At 41.0% G+C, this 13295-nt stretch overlaps 1 protein-coding gene across 6 annotated transcripts in view; it reads left to right on the top strand.

Moving 5' to 3' along the window:
• Positions 1 to 13295, top strand: part of KCNS3 (potassium voltage-gated channel modifier subfamily S member 3) — a 35472-nt gene that overhangs the window by 18556 nt on the left and 3621 nt on the right. For 3 of the 6 annotated variants that reach the window (XM_036881844.2, XM_036881849.2, XM_057497434.1), the window contains one exon: positions 3849 to 4041. The gene's annotated coding sequence lies outside the window, so the exon portion shown is untranslated. Of the gene's footprint in view, positions 1 to 3848; positions 4042 to 12368; positions 12970 to 13295 lie in introns of all 6 variants that reach the window. The other 3 variants (XM_057497432.1, XM_057497433.1, XM_036881846.2) reach the window with 2 other exon arrangements.

The raw sequence follows: 13295 nt of genomic DNA, 5'->3' as shown, positions 1-13295 counted from the left end.
CGGAACCCCTGACAGGGCCCAGGACAGCCCCACAAAAGGATTTCCTGGCCTCCATATGGCACTAGTGCCAAGGCTGAGAAAGTCCTGCTGTAGAAGTTTGCCGGGTCAGGATGACTCCAAGAAAGCTGGCTGGCTGCCAGGATGTGCTCAGAGGTGCCACTTACCTGGTAACCTTATCAGAGACCAGGGTCAGGCTGTTGCCCAGCCTGGCAACTTCAGAAATTCACTTTCAGGAGTCCCAGAGCTGGCCAAACTCTAGGACTTCCATAGAAAACTCACAGGAAGCTGAGTAAATAAACTCTTCCTGCCTTATTCAATTCCACTAATAAACAGAACTAGTGGACGGTAGGTGCTGTGTTGGCTGCTTGGCCCATCTGCTCCTTGTTGGCAAGGAGCCTGGGAACTCAAATCGCCAGTTGGTTTCTTAGGGAGCCGGTTATCAGAGCAAGGGGAGGGTTTGGGGTGTCAAATGATACCTGAAATTGTGAGGTCTGTACCCTTAAAAACCCACTCAAGATGTGCCCTCAGGGATGAAGATGCCGTATCTTCACGATAAGACTCTTTTCCTTTAGAATGTGCTGGGTTGGGTCTCAGCACCCAACTTTGATCCTTTTATACTTTCCTCCTCTGCGGTCATTGCTGACCAACTAACTGTCTTTCGTTATCTGTATTGATTCTTTTAATTAATTTAATCTTTAGTCTTCTCGGCTTGGGAGAAAGAATTGGTTCAATAAAAATGTGTCAAGTACAATTGTATAACAGGGATAATTAATACAAAGATTGGCATTAGGACACTGTCCCTGTCCCTAACTGGAGACTTCTCAGTCTAGTTGGTGGTGCCGAAGTGACAGCGTTTCAGGAGAATGTGAGCAGGGCAGTGACAGGTACACTCAGAGTTCTGTGCAAGCCCAGAGGACACAGAATTATGCTGCCATGTCACCTGGAATTTCTTTGATCTGTCAGGCATGGATTTTACAGTTTCACTTTTGGAGTGCAACCTTATTTCTGTGATGCTGAGTCCTGGGAGAAGGGTGTAGGGAGTCATTATCACTCCTGTGTACAGTCTGCTTATCCACTTGATGTCCCTCATTCTGTTCCAAGATGGGACGTTAGGTCTCTGGATGGTGCAAGAGTCCAATATGCCACTTAATCTTCACCTTTCACCTCAATCATGGAGGCCTTCATTTTGTGCATTTTTTAAAATGCTGCAGTCACCCACCCAGGGAACAGAGCCAGGTCGCAGGGAGGTACGAGCGATTCTGCAGGAGCTAGCAATACTTGAGTGACCTTGATGTATTTTGCTAGGCTGAGTCACTTAGCAAAGTGAGAAACCTGCTCAAGTGCTGCATCACAAGCAGTACTGTTCTTCTGAAAAGTTACACACTGATAGGAACATAAAGAAATAGAAACATCTGGTGGGATTGTTAAAGAAAGGGTGAATATGCAGATATACACCTTTTTCTTCCCTAAAGCCTACTGTTTAGGGCCATGTTCTGTCCATCTCTCCTACTCCTTCCTTAACTTTCCCCTACAAGTAAAAGTGGATCTTGATTTTTCTACACTCACTGAAATCAGGCAGACCTACCAGAGTTTGAATCATGGCTCTGGCACTCACTAGGTGTGGGACTTTAGGCAAACAGCCTCCCTGAGCTTTGATGTCCCATCTGTAAAATGGGAATAGCAACCACTGACCACCTAACAGTGGTTGAGGATAGAGGTGATGTGTGTGACATTCCCGGAAAAGTTCCTGGCATGCTGCAGGGACTCAAAATGCTAGTTATCATTTCACATGAGAGGTCACACTTAGAATGAGTACACTAGCAGGGGTGTGAATTGATCTAAATTCACACTGAGAGCTAACTGGCATTATATCTTTTCCCCAAACCCACTTCTATGCACAGAAGTCATGGTGATGGAAAATGAGGCAAGACATAAGAGTCAATGAGTTTTGGAGAGAGGGAGAGAGAAAGGGGCAGCTTTGGATGTTATGCATTCATCAGACATTGAGTGGGAGGCCCTGTAGGCAGCAGTTTCTGTAAACAAGATACCCGTGGCTCACCTCACAGTCTGTCCCTGGCCAGCCCTGTCCTTCTTTGACGAGCCAGTGCCCACAAGTGCTTGGGATTTCTTGGAAGTGCTGGATGGCCTAAGTACTTTGTTAACATTTTTTCTCAGTAATTAATAGAGTGAACTAATTTTTTAATTCACACCCCTGCTAGTGTACTCCTATTCTAAGTGTGACCTCTCATGTGAAATGATAACTAGCATTTTGAGTCCCTGCAACGTGCCAGGAACCTTTCCAGGAATGTCACACGCATCACCTCTATCCTCAACCACTGTTAAGCGGTCAGTGTTGTTATTCCCATTTTACAGTGAATTTACAGTGAATTAATTATCTCCCGGCCAGATTAATCTTACCTTCCCTTAAAATGTGCTACATTCGGAAAGGTGTCTGGTAGGGAAAGGAGGACTACCCACACGTGCTCACAAAAGGCACAGTGGCATGTCTGCATTCCAGGGGGATGCAGGGATCTGAGGCCGCCCGAGGCTGTGTTGCTGGAGGCCATGGAGGAGGAGGAGGTGGAGGACAGGGATGGTTTTAGCTCCTGACTTAATCTTATTTATCTCTGTGGGCTTTCTCTACCTTTTCTGCCAAGAGCCCAATCTCAGAAGTTCAGTTAAGATGTTTTCTGGCTCTTTCCTCCTTATCCTAGCTTTTGGGGGTGGAAATTCCCCGGAGGATGGCTCTGGCCGTTGTTGGGACCAGCTCGGAAACTGTGACCCCACTATGCTCCCTCTCGGTTGATGTTGGTAGGACACCATTACTTGTTCTGCTTGGGGCCTGAGCTCCTGGGGGGTGAGAGGGGGCGGACAGTGCATCTTGTTTGTAATCCCAAAGCTTAGAATAATGCGGCGCAGATTTTAACTATAATGAATGTTTGTTTAATGACTGACATAGCTGGAGGCCCTTTTACTTCCTTTCTGAAGCTCAAAATCAATACTTTTTTTCTTCTCCACCTCTCTCCCCTCTTTTGGACCTACCATTGATTTAGAAAACATGAGAATCAATGGATGGATGCTTAGGTACTAGTATAAATCTATGAGAATACATCAACATAGAGCGAGGATTACCTTTTTGGGAATTGGAAACTTTTTTGCTTTCTTTACTTTATTCAGAGAGAGAAATTGAAATGTGTCCCTTTTTTGGGTACAGACTTAATTCTCCCCCTTGCCCCTCCCTCCTCTCCCCGCTGTTAACCAGAGGACTGACCTAGCATGCACAGTCATTTCTGATCTGGGAAATACAACAATGGGCGAATAAAGCAGAATTGAATTTAGTCAACCTTTGAAATGTATTGATTTCAAATTAGAGCAGGAGTGTTAATTCGATTAGGCAGTCACTCAGGACTGGGTCTCTGGAATGGATTAAAATGTATTCATGTAGATTTACAAGTATATCCCTGATGAATTAGCTAGGAGATAATGCTCCCAGAATGGACAGGGTGGGAAGTGAGTGGCTGCAGTCCTATGCTAGTGCCTCGGTCTATCTTTGCATGTTTTGTTGGCTTTGGGGTCAGTGTCCCAAGTGTCCACTGCAGTCACGATCTGAGAGTCCTTAAGCCTGAGAGCAGCTGTGATCAGATCCAGGACTTTGATGGCTCCCTATCCATGTGTCTAGTGGTAATGATGGTTCTATGGGAGCAAAAAACTACCCCCTCCCTGAGAGTTAGATGGGGCTCTAAGATACGGGTCTAATCAGTAAAGGGCCCCAAACACTGAGTCTGACATAGAATGTCTTGGGTGTTTCTTTCTTGGAGTTACAACTTGACTGATGGTTTCTCCTGCAGGTGACAGTGATTTTTCCAGCGATTGCTTTGGCCGGTACAACCACAGGACAGGATCCTTCCCCTCTTTTTGGCCACTAGATGCCTACGTGTACCACATGCTGCAGTGAGGGGAGAAGGGTGGAGCTTCTCGGATGACCATGGATGTTCCACTGGGCAGGATGCGGGCAGGGTGTGTGACAACAACACCACGAGGGTAAGTGCTGCTTCTCTGACACTGCCTGGCACCGTTACTGCCAAAGGAAGGGGCCAATGAGCCCCAAGGTGTAGGGACAGAAGCGAAGGGCAGACACTAGGGAGACTCTGATTCTTTTGGTTGTTAAGACCCAGGGGCAGTCAGGGTAGATGAGGAAAAGAGGAAGGCACAGCGTTGGCCTAGGAGGATCAGGTTGGACTCATACTGGGGGATGAGGAAGGTCAGCTGGCGAAGATCCTGTGGTGCCCATTACCCACCTCCCCTTCAGGCACTTATAGCTCAGGCTTGGGGGTATAACACTGCTGTCATTGTGAGAAGATTCCATTTGCATCCATTTGAGTTGGTCTGACTTAAAATGGGTGCTGTGGAGCTGAGGTGGTAAGAGTCTGGCTCAGGTCACATATTGGGGGTTTATTGGAAGTGGTCCAAACATACACTTTTGGTTGAGACACATAATGTCGAAAACAGGTTGGATCAAATCTTATTAAACTTGAGATATGACACATAAAAATCAGGATTCTCAGGTCCTCCTGGAACACCATAGGATAATCTGCATTAGCCTTCTGTTCCCATAAAGCAATCTGGGGCCTCTACCTCTGGAGAGTTCACCACAGATGCCAACCAGCCCATTTCATTTGTTTAACTTACTTGTTTGGCCACTGGAGCCATTTCATCTTGCCTTGCTGGTCTAGATCATTCTGCCAGCAATTTGACAAAAACAGCCTTTATTAATTCCTTCAGATAAAAGTGAATATCTTTCACTGAACTATGGGCAGCAATTAGCATAAGGGGCTGGGGCTGTGAAGATGACGACACATGATCCTTTCTGTGCAAGAGCTTACAGTCTAGTGATAGCCACGGTCAGACTTAATAATGTAAGTGTAAAACATTATCGTATCTTGTGGTGGGTGCTACAATAAAGTGCACCTGAAGAGCTGTGAGAGAAGGTGAGTCAGGGGGGTGGGGGGTGGGGGGTCTCATACTAATTTGGCCTAGGTGCATTCGAATTTTACAAAACTCCCTCCCCTGGCCACCAGAGCTTCTTTGCTACAGCCGTTTGTATATGGGTTCTTCCATACAACAAGACGTCTTAGAGACGTGATGGGTACCTACACAGTTAAGACTCCCCTCTTGTGGTAAATTCCACGGTTTTCCTGTTTCAGGTTGAGCATCTTTCGCCTGTGATTCTTTGCTTTCTACAAAAGGACAGATTTCTGGCTCCTTGACTCAGTAAATCACTGAACCTCTGAGCAACCCTCTGCTTAGAGATGAGCTTGTGAATTACAGGGATCCCTGGAGTTTCCAGAGAGGAGCAGCCACGCTAAATAGAGGTCCAGAGGGAATGACTGCAATTGTAGTATGACTATACCAGGTGGAGGGAGCTGCTTGTCTTCCAGAAAGCTCTTTGAATTCATGTGTTCCGTACTCTAGCTCGGGGCATGACCTTCTAGATGTATCAAAAGCAGCTGTTTCTCAGGATTGCACTATTTTAGCTGCTGCAGTGACACTGATTCATGAGGAATTAAGCCAAGGACCACAAGCTTTCCATTTCCAAAATCCACATAGGGTGGACCATGCAATGCAACTGAGATTTCATCATCCTCTCTGCCCCTCTTTGGCCTGTCCTTGGTGTCTGATTTTCCTTTCTTTACATCTTATCAAAGCCAGTGCACGGGAGCTCGCTCTAAGGGAAGGTGCTTGGTGTGGATGGAGTTGAGGGTTTCAATTCTGTTTATGTTTGCTTGGTTTTACTTGGAATATTCTCACGTGGCATGGCCAGAAATAGAATTTAGCATGACCTACCTTTTTGAAAAGTAAAAGTGATTTTTCTTTTCAATTGAACGAATGAAACACAGCTTTTAGAAGAATGTTCCAGAAGGGTGACAGTATTAATGCTAAAATGCTACTTTTTAAATTTGATGAAGGAACTAATGTAGATTTTTAGATAAGTGGGAAGGAAAAGGGAGTCTAGGTTTTTGTTTACTTTTATGGAATTGATTTTAAAAAGTGGTTCTGCCCAATAAAAATACTGACTCTATTCATTATGCTTTTGTTACATTTCTGAGCAAAACAAGTACCTTCCTTATCAAAGCCACTCAGGCACGTGTGTGTGTATATTTGTCAGCCTTGAAAAGACACAGTTTTGAGAGTATTTTTAAGTGAGTTTGAGAGCGTGGAGCAAAGAAGAGGTGAGTGAGAGGTCAATGGCTTTGAAAAGGCTTTACAGGGTGCCACTTGGAGAGAAGCGGATCAATGGAGTTTTTCATTTAAGCTGCCAGTGAATCTCTTGGATCCTGACATCTTTCTTTTTCTTTTCCATCTTGCAAACACCAAGAGGCACAAGGTGACCAAATACAGTGTGTAGGGTTCTCACCTTGAGAACCTTGGGTTGACTCCAGGCAGCAGGATTGATACGGTGAGCCTGTGCTTCTCTGCGGAAGAGAATGAAAATAATAGCTGATTTTTCTTCCTTGGGGCCCCCTGTACCATTGGCATGCTTATACCAAAAAGTATAGCATTCTTAGTGAGGATGATGACAAAATATGTAAATTCAAAGCTCAGCCAGCCTTCCTCTATCTTACTTTAAAAAAATGTTTATATGCCCATTTTTAAGTAGTAGGCATAGAAGAAAGAGTCTGCCCCATAAAAGCTGGGAAATGTAGGCCAAATTCTGAGCTTCAGGTTTCTATTTGCACCATGTGGGTGTAAGATCTTCTGTTGTAGGATTACTGGAGAATTAAAGGAAATGATTCATTCATCCCACAATACTAATTGCTATTAGGGTCCAGGTATGGTGTGAGTTACTGGGGATTAAAGGGCAAATGATAGTGTATATGAAAGCACTTACTACAGTTGTATGGCCCAAAAAGTTAAATAGTAATTCTTTACCTTAGTAATTTTCCTAAAATATTTTTGATGGAGAACTTTAACATGTACAAAAAACAGAGACAATAATATATTAAACTCCTCTGAACCCACTCCTTAGCTGCAACCATTATCAATTTGTGGCCATGTCTTGCATGATCAATATCTCCCTCACCCCATCACTCTCCATGGGTTATTTTGGAATGAATCCCAAATGTGGTAAAATCTCACCCATAAAAGTTTAGTATATATTCTCAAAGATAAGGAGTCTCTTGAAAGCATAATTATAATACCATTAGCATTGAAAATTTAACAATAATTCTTTTGTATTATCAAGTGTCTGGTTGATATTTTAATGTCCATGGATTTTCATATATGTCTTTTAAGCATTTGGCTAGTTAGAATCCATGCAAAGCTCACACACTGGATCCATTTGGTGTGTCACTTATTTGATTATGTCCTTTATCCTGAACACTTTCCCACAGTCTGGATTTTGCTGATTACATTCCTACAGTGCCGTTATACATGTTCCTCTAAAATCTCTATTTGATTTCAACTGTTTTTTTTTTTTTTTCGGTTGATATACTGCAGCATTTTGTATATACTTCCATCAGGAGGCACATCATATCTTGTCTCTTTTCATTATATCAGGCTTGATCAGTGGATTCAGATATTGTTGCTCTGATTTAACTGTTATGAAGTTTACCATCAGCTTTTTATTGGGGTTTTAGGAGTCATCTATGATCATTGCCTAGATCCATTATTTCATGATAAGTTGTAAAATAGTGAGATTTTAATTCTAGCATTTCTTCTTTATTAGCTGGAATCTCTTTTTAAATAACAGTTTTAATGAGATATACTTTGCTTACAGTAGGATTTACCTTTTTAAAATGCATAATTCAGTGGTTCTTGGTATATTCATGAAGTTATACAGCCATCTAATTACAGAACATTTTTATTATCCCCCCAAAATCGCATACCTCATTTTCTCCTTCCCCCAGTCCTTAGCAACCACTAGCCTACTTTTGTCCCAGTGAGTTTGCCTATCCTGGATATTTCATATAAATGGTGTCATACAATATGTGGACTTTTTTTTGTCTAGCTTCTTTCATTAGCATGATGTATTCAAAGTTCATTCATGTTGTAGCATGTATCAATACTTTGTTCCTTTTTATGTCCAAATTATAGTCCATTTAATGGATATTCCATATTATTTACACATTTATCAATTAATGAACATTTGAGTTGTTTCCCCTTCTTGGCTTTATGAATAATGATATATAAACATTAATGTATATATTCTGTTTGAACATATATGTTTTCAGTTCTCCTGGGAATATACCTAAGAGTGGATTGCTGGATCTTATGTTAACTCTGTGTTTAACCTTTTTAGAAATTGTCCTAAACTGTTTCCCAAAATGGTTGTACCATTTTACATTACCACTAGTAATGCATGAAGGTTCTAATTTCTCCACATCTTCACTAATGCTTGTATTACAATTCAATACTTGTTTTATTATTACTCCTTAATTTTAGCCATCCTAGTGGTGTGAAGTGGTACCTCGTGATGTTGCTTGGCATTTCCCTAATGACTAAAGATTATTGAGCAGCTTTTCCTATATTTTTGGGCCATTTGTGTATCTTCAGAGAAGCGTCTATTGAAGTTCCTTGCCTACTTTTAAGTAGGTTATTTGTCTTTTTATTGTTGAGTTGTAAGAGTTCTTATCTATTCTGAATACTAGACTCCTATTAGATAAATAGTTTGCAAATATTTTCTTCCATTTTGTGGGTTGTGTTTTCATTTCTTTGGTATTTGTCTTTTGACTTGATAGTGTCCTTTGAAGCACAAAATATTCCAATATGGGAACGTGGGATGTCTTTCCATTTAATTACGTCTTTTTAAATTTTTTTCAGCAGTATATTTTGTAGTTTATATTCTATAAATTTGCACCATGTTTGTTAAATTTATCCCTAAATAATATATTTTGATGCTATTGTAAATGGGATTGTTTTCTTAATTTCATATTTCTGTTCTCTCATTGCTAGTTTATAAAAATGCAGTTGGGTTTTTATATTAATTTTGTATTCTGCAACTTTGCTGAGTTTTTTTATTAGTTCTAATGATATGTATGTGTGTGGGTGTGAGTGTATATTCCATAGGATTTTTCTATATACATGATCATGTCACCTGAAAACAGAGATAATATTTTGGCTTCTATTACATGGTACATCTATATTTACAATTCTTATGCTTTCTTGATGGATTGACTCTTTTATTATAAAATGCTGTCTTTGTCTCTAGTAACAATTTTTGTCTTTGTTTTGTGTGGTATCAGTATGGCCACTCCTTCTCTCTTTTGGTTGCTATTTCCATCCTTTTGCTTTCAATCTGTTTATGTTCTTTGATCTAGATAAATGTTTCCTAGTGTACTATTTTAACTGTTTCTGTTACTATTGATTTTGAATTATTGGAATATTCTTATAAAGAAAATATTCCCTCATTAACTATTATATGGTTTTTTTTAAGGTATGATTCATGCAGGATAAATATTTGATTTTTCTTTTTATTTCTCATATTCTAGAAAAATTAGTACTCTAGTAACCTCCAGTGTATTGTCTTCTTTCTTTAAAAATATATTATTATGAACTCAGGGATTTTGACATATTTGATGTGTTTCAGTCCACTGGAGATTTTTTTTTCTTTTTGGCACACGAGTTTCCCTCTTTGACCAGTGGGAGTCTCCTTGAGTTGACACTTAACCTGTCTTTGCTGATGGCTTCCCTGCCCTCCATTGTAACGGTATCCAGGCTTAGTTTGTATGTTTCCTGCCTCAGAGCTGGGATTTGCTGTTTCTCCAAAGAGCCCTTATTGTTTTCCTGCTAAGTTGTATTTTGATGCTCCTGTCTGTACAGACTTGGGCTGTTCATTGTTCCTGCTTGGTGTCTTCAGTTGAGTTTCCTGGGAAATAATCTGAGACAGAGATTTTTGAGCAGGAAGTTTGTTGGGAGGTGCCCTTTGGGTCAACACCTGTGGGAAGTGAAGGCAGTAGGATTGGGCAAAGGGAAGCATTGAACTGTGAGGAAGTTGCACCAGAAACCTGGGCAGATCCTAGGGCAAGCTCTGGAGTTGGGCTGCCTGTCCTGAGAACAGGTGCTGGGTTTAGAGCGCCCTCACAGAGAAGTCACTGAATGTGAGCTGGCCTGGGGAGGTGTGTGACCTTGGGCAAGGCAGCTTTCTTTGGCTGAGGGTGATTCCCAAAGAGGGACTTAAGTGAGAGCCCTTAGCTATTAGCACTTTCGGTGTGAATGAGAATGAGGGCTCCTGTTCTAAAGGGGAGATATAAGTGAGCTCCAAGCATCCACCATAGTGGGTCATTTTATTCTAGGCCTTTTCAATGGAAATATGATTTTCTTTTAACAAAAAATAAATTATGAGTTCATACTGATGTTTCCAATTCGAATTTAGGATCATAGGGTTTTTACTTAATTTCTTTGATTTTTATATATATATTTTTAAAATTCTGTACCCCAAATCTTGGTGGTTTTTAATGACATAAACATATTCATTTACTTGCTTTACCCCATGTGTATGTGTATAAGTCTCAGAATAATTTTACCCATATCAATACTAAAAATATTTAAAGATTTCTATAGTTTGTTTGCCCTAGGGTATAAACCACTAGGGATGTATAGTCAAGTCATTACGTTTTAATTCACCTCTCTGAGGTTAATGGTCAACCTGGTACACACAGTGAGGTTATATTTTAGGGATTGTCTTTTTCATTTTTATTTAATTTTGTTTCATAATTATGTGAAACAGTTATTTGGTTCCCAAGTCCAACACTTCAGCACTCTCCCTACTACACTATTCCCACATAGGGAAGTATTTTATTCATGATTGGTTTAACCTTGCACTATTTTTGTTTTTCTCTACACAAGCATATATGTGAATGTGTGTGTTGATGTGTGTATGTACATATTTATATGTGTGTGTGTGTGTGTGTATACACATATTTTTCTCCCCACTTAATTACTATGTCCTGGAAATCACCCTATTGCATATAGAGAGAGAGATAGACTGTAGTTGATTCAGCCAATCCTCTATTCGTGGACATTTGGGTTGTTTTCAGTTGTGCAAGTGTTTCTATTTTTGCCTGTCTCTGTTGGGAGAGAATTCTAGAAGAGGGATTGCTGGGTCAAAAGGTAAACACCTTTGCCCTCTTTCTAGATCTTGCCAAATTCCCTTCCAAAAGGGTTCTCCTTCATTTTGCATCCTACTTCTTCCCCACAGACTTATTAATAAAGTATGTTATCCAATTTAAAATTTTCTTCCAATTAGATAAATGAGATGTGACACTTCAGCATAGTTTTAATGTGCATTTATCCTGTATGAGCAAGGTAGAGCATTTTGTTCCTGTTCCAAGACCCATTGCATTTTTTTATGTGAAAATATCTCTTGTGCATTCTTCCATATTGTTGTTGTTCTTTTTCTTCTCTATCTAAAGCTTTTTGTGTATTAGATATGTTACCCTCTTGTCTGTGATATAAGTGGCAAATATTTTCTCCCATATTAGAATTTAATTTTGCTTATGACATGTTCTTCCATACACAAAATTTTTACTTTTGTGTAATAAAATTTATTTCTTTTGTTTTTTTATCTCTATATTTTGAGTCATAATTTGGAAAGTTTTTTCTATAGAGGAATTGCCTCATATTTCTATTCAGTATGTGGATGGTTCACTTTATATAAACACATAAGTATATACATTTGTGTATGTATATATACCTTCATATTTAATGTATATTTGTAATTCACATAAAAATATGTTTATATTAATATAAATTATAAATATATACACACAAATATATGAATTATAAATATACATAAATATATAGAGATATGCCTCTGACCTAGTCAGTGTTTTCTGAATAGGAATAATGAATGGCTGTTAAATAAATGCTGGCCTGTAAATAGGAATCTTGGAAATAATGATGCTCAGCGTCAGCTTTCCTCTGCGTCCCTTTGAATGAGTGAGCCAGCGTGCTGTAGACTAGGGAGGGCTGCGCTCGGCGTGACGGCCTCTAGCTGGGCTTCTGCTTTAGCCCTTAAGGGCTGCCTGATGCCGCCTCATCTCTTCTGATCCTGCCTCCTCATCAGCAGAATCCCAGGAGTGTGAGGAGCAGTGGCATAAAGAATGCTTGTTATTGGGGAGGGACTGTCGAGTGCGAGGGAGCCTTACCATGGATTGTAAAGGTGGGCCCTCCGCGGCCCTGCCGGCCGCTGTGGGACAGACACAGCCAAGGAAGCCAGCACTGTGCTCTGGCCGCATGCGCAGGGAATCCCAGCCTGCCCTCTCGCGGAAGCATCTGATCTGATCAAAAGATATTTTTCCTTTTCTCTCTTCTGAAAGACCCACAATAGGAAGCCCCGGTTTTATGATGTGCTTTGCTTTTATGCTTAGACTTGACAGAATGCATGGACCTCATAACGGGCTCTCTGTCACTGACATGGAGTGAATAAAAAGCCAGGAGGCCAGAGCAGGAGGAGTACCGTTATAGACGGGAAGAGTATTCTTGAGATAAGTGACTGCAGAACCACTGGGCTATTGTTGCACACCCTCTGATTGGAGACCGACTTGTGCAGGGTGTATCAGGTGTATCATGAAGGCAGACCCTGGCTTTCTATCATTGTGGCTTTTTAGAATAGCCCAGGAGATGAAAAGAAGCCACCAGAAGATAACGTCCATTAGAGTCTTCATGCCAGCTTAGCTGAAACTGGCTCCTTGGAGCATTTTACTGCTGTACTTGCTGTGAGTGAAGCCTGCTTCCAGAGATCTGAAGTTCCATGAATATTTGGACCAAGCATGAGCTCTGATTTAGGCTCTTCAAAAAAGGCGTCTAACAAAGATAGAAAGCAGAGGTGGAAAAAATCAAGTCTTTTGAAGAGGTCAGCAAATCTATGAAATGGCACGTCAAGCCCTTTGGTTTCATGGGAATACACTCGGTGTTCTCTCTTGAGAGCAAATGACATGCATTCGTTATGACTGCAGGCTCCTGCCTCGGGTGAGTGGCAGAGGGCTGTGCTTTAAGGCTGTGTCCTCTTCAGAGGAGGAATCTCTTGTCTCACTGATAGCCTTGGCTTTCCATAAACATAAGGAGTGAGAAATTCCTTCCTGAACTTTCTGCCTCTTCTTACGGTGTCACTTTCTACCCACATAATGCGGAGTAGAAAACATCCCCCTTTAGCCTGGGTACTTCCTTGTCCTCTCCTTTCTTTCCACTCAGTCACCAAGTACTGCCAATTCTACATGATAAACTTCCCTTGAATTTGTCACTTCCTCTTATATGCATCCCCACTGTATGTGTTGGGGGGTCCTCACCTCTTCTCA

This window comes from Manis pentadactyla, chromosome 2 (assembly GCF_030020395.1).
Source record: "Manis pentadactyla isolate mManPen7 chromosome 2, mManPen7.hap1, whole genome shotgun sequence".
NCBI lineage: Eukaryota > Metazoa > Chordata > Mammalia > Pholidota > Manidae > Manis > Manis pentadactyla.
Note: the sequence above shows the minus strand (reverse complement) of the source record. Positions and strands in the feature narration are given on the sequence as shown.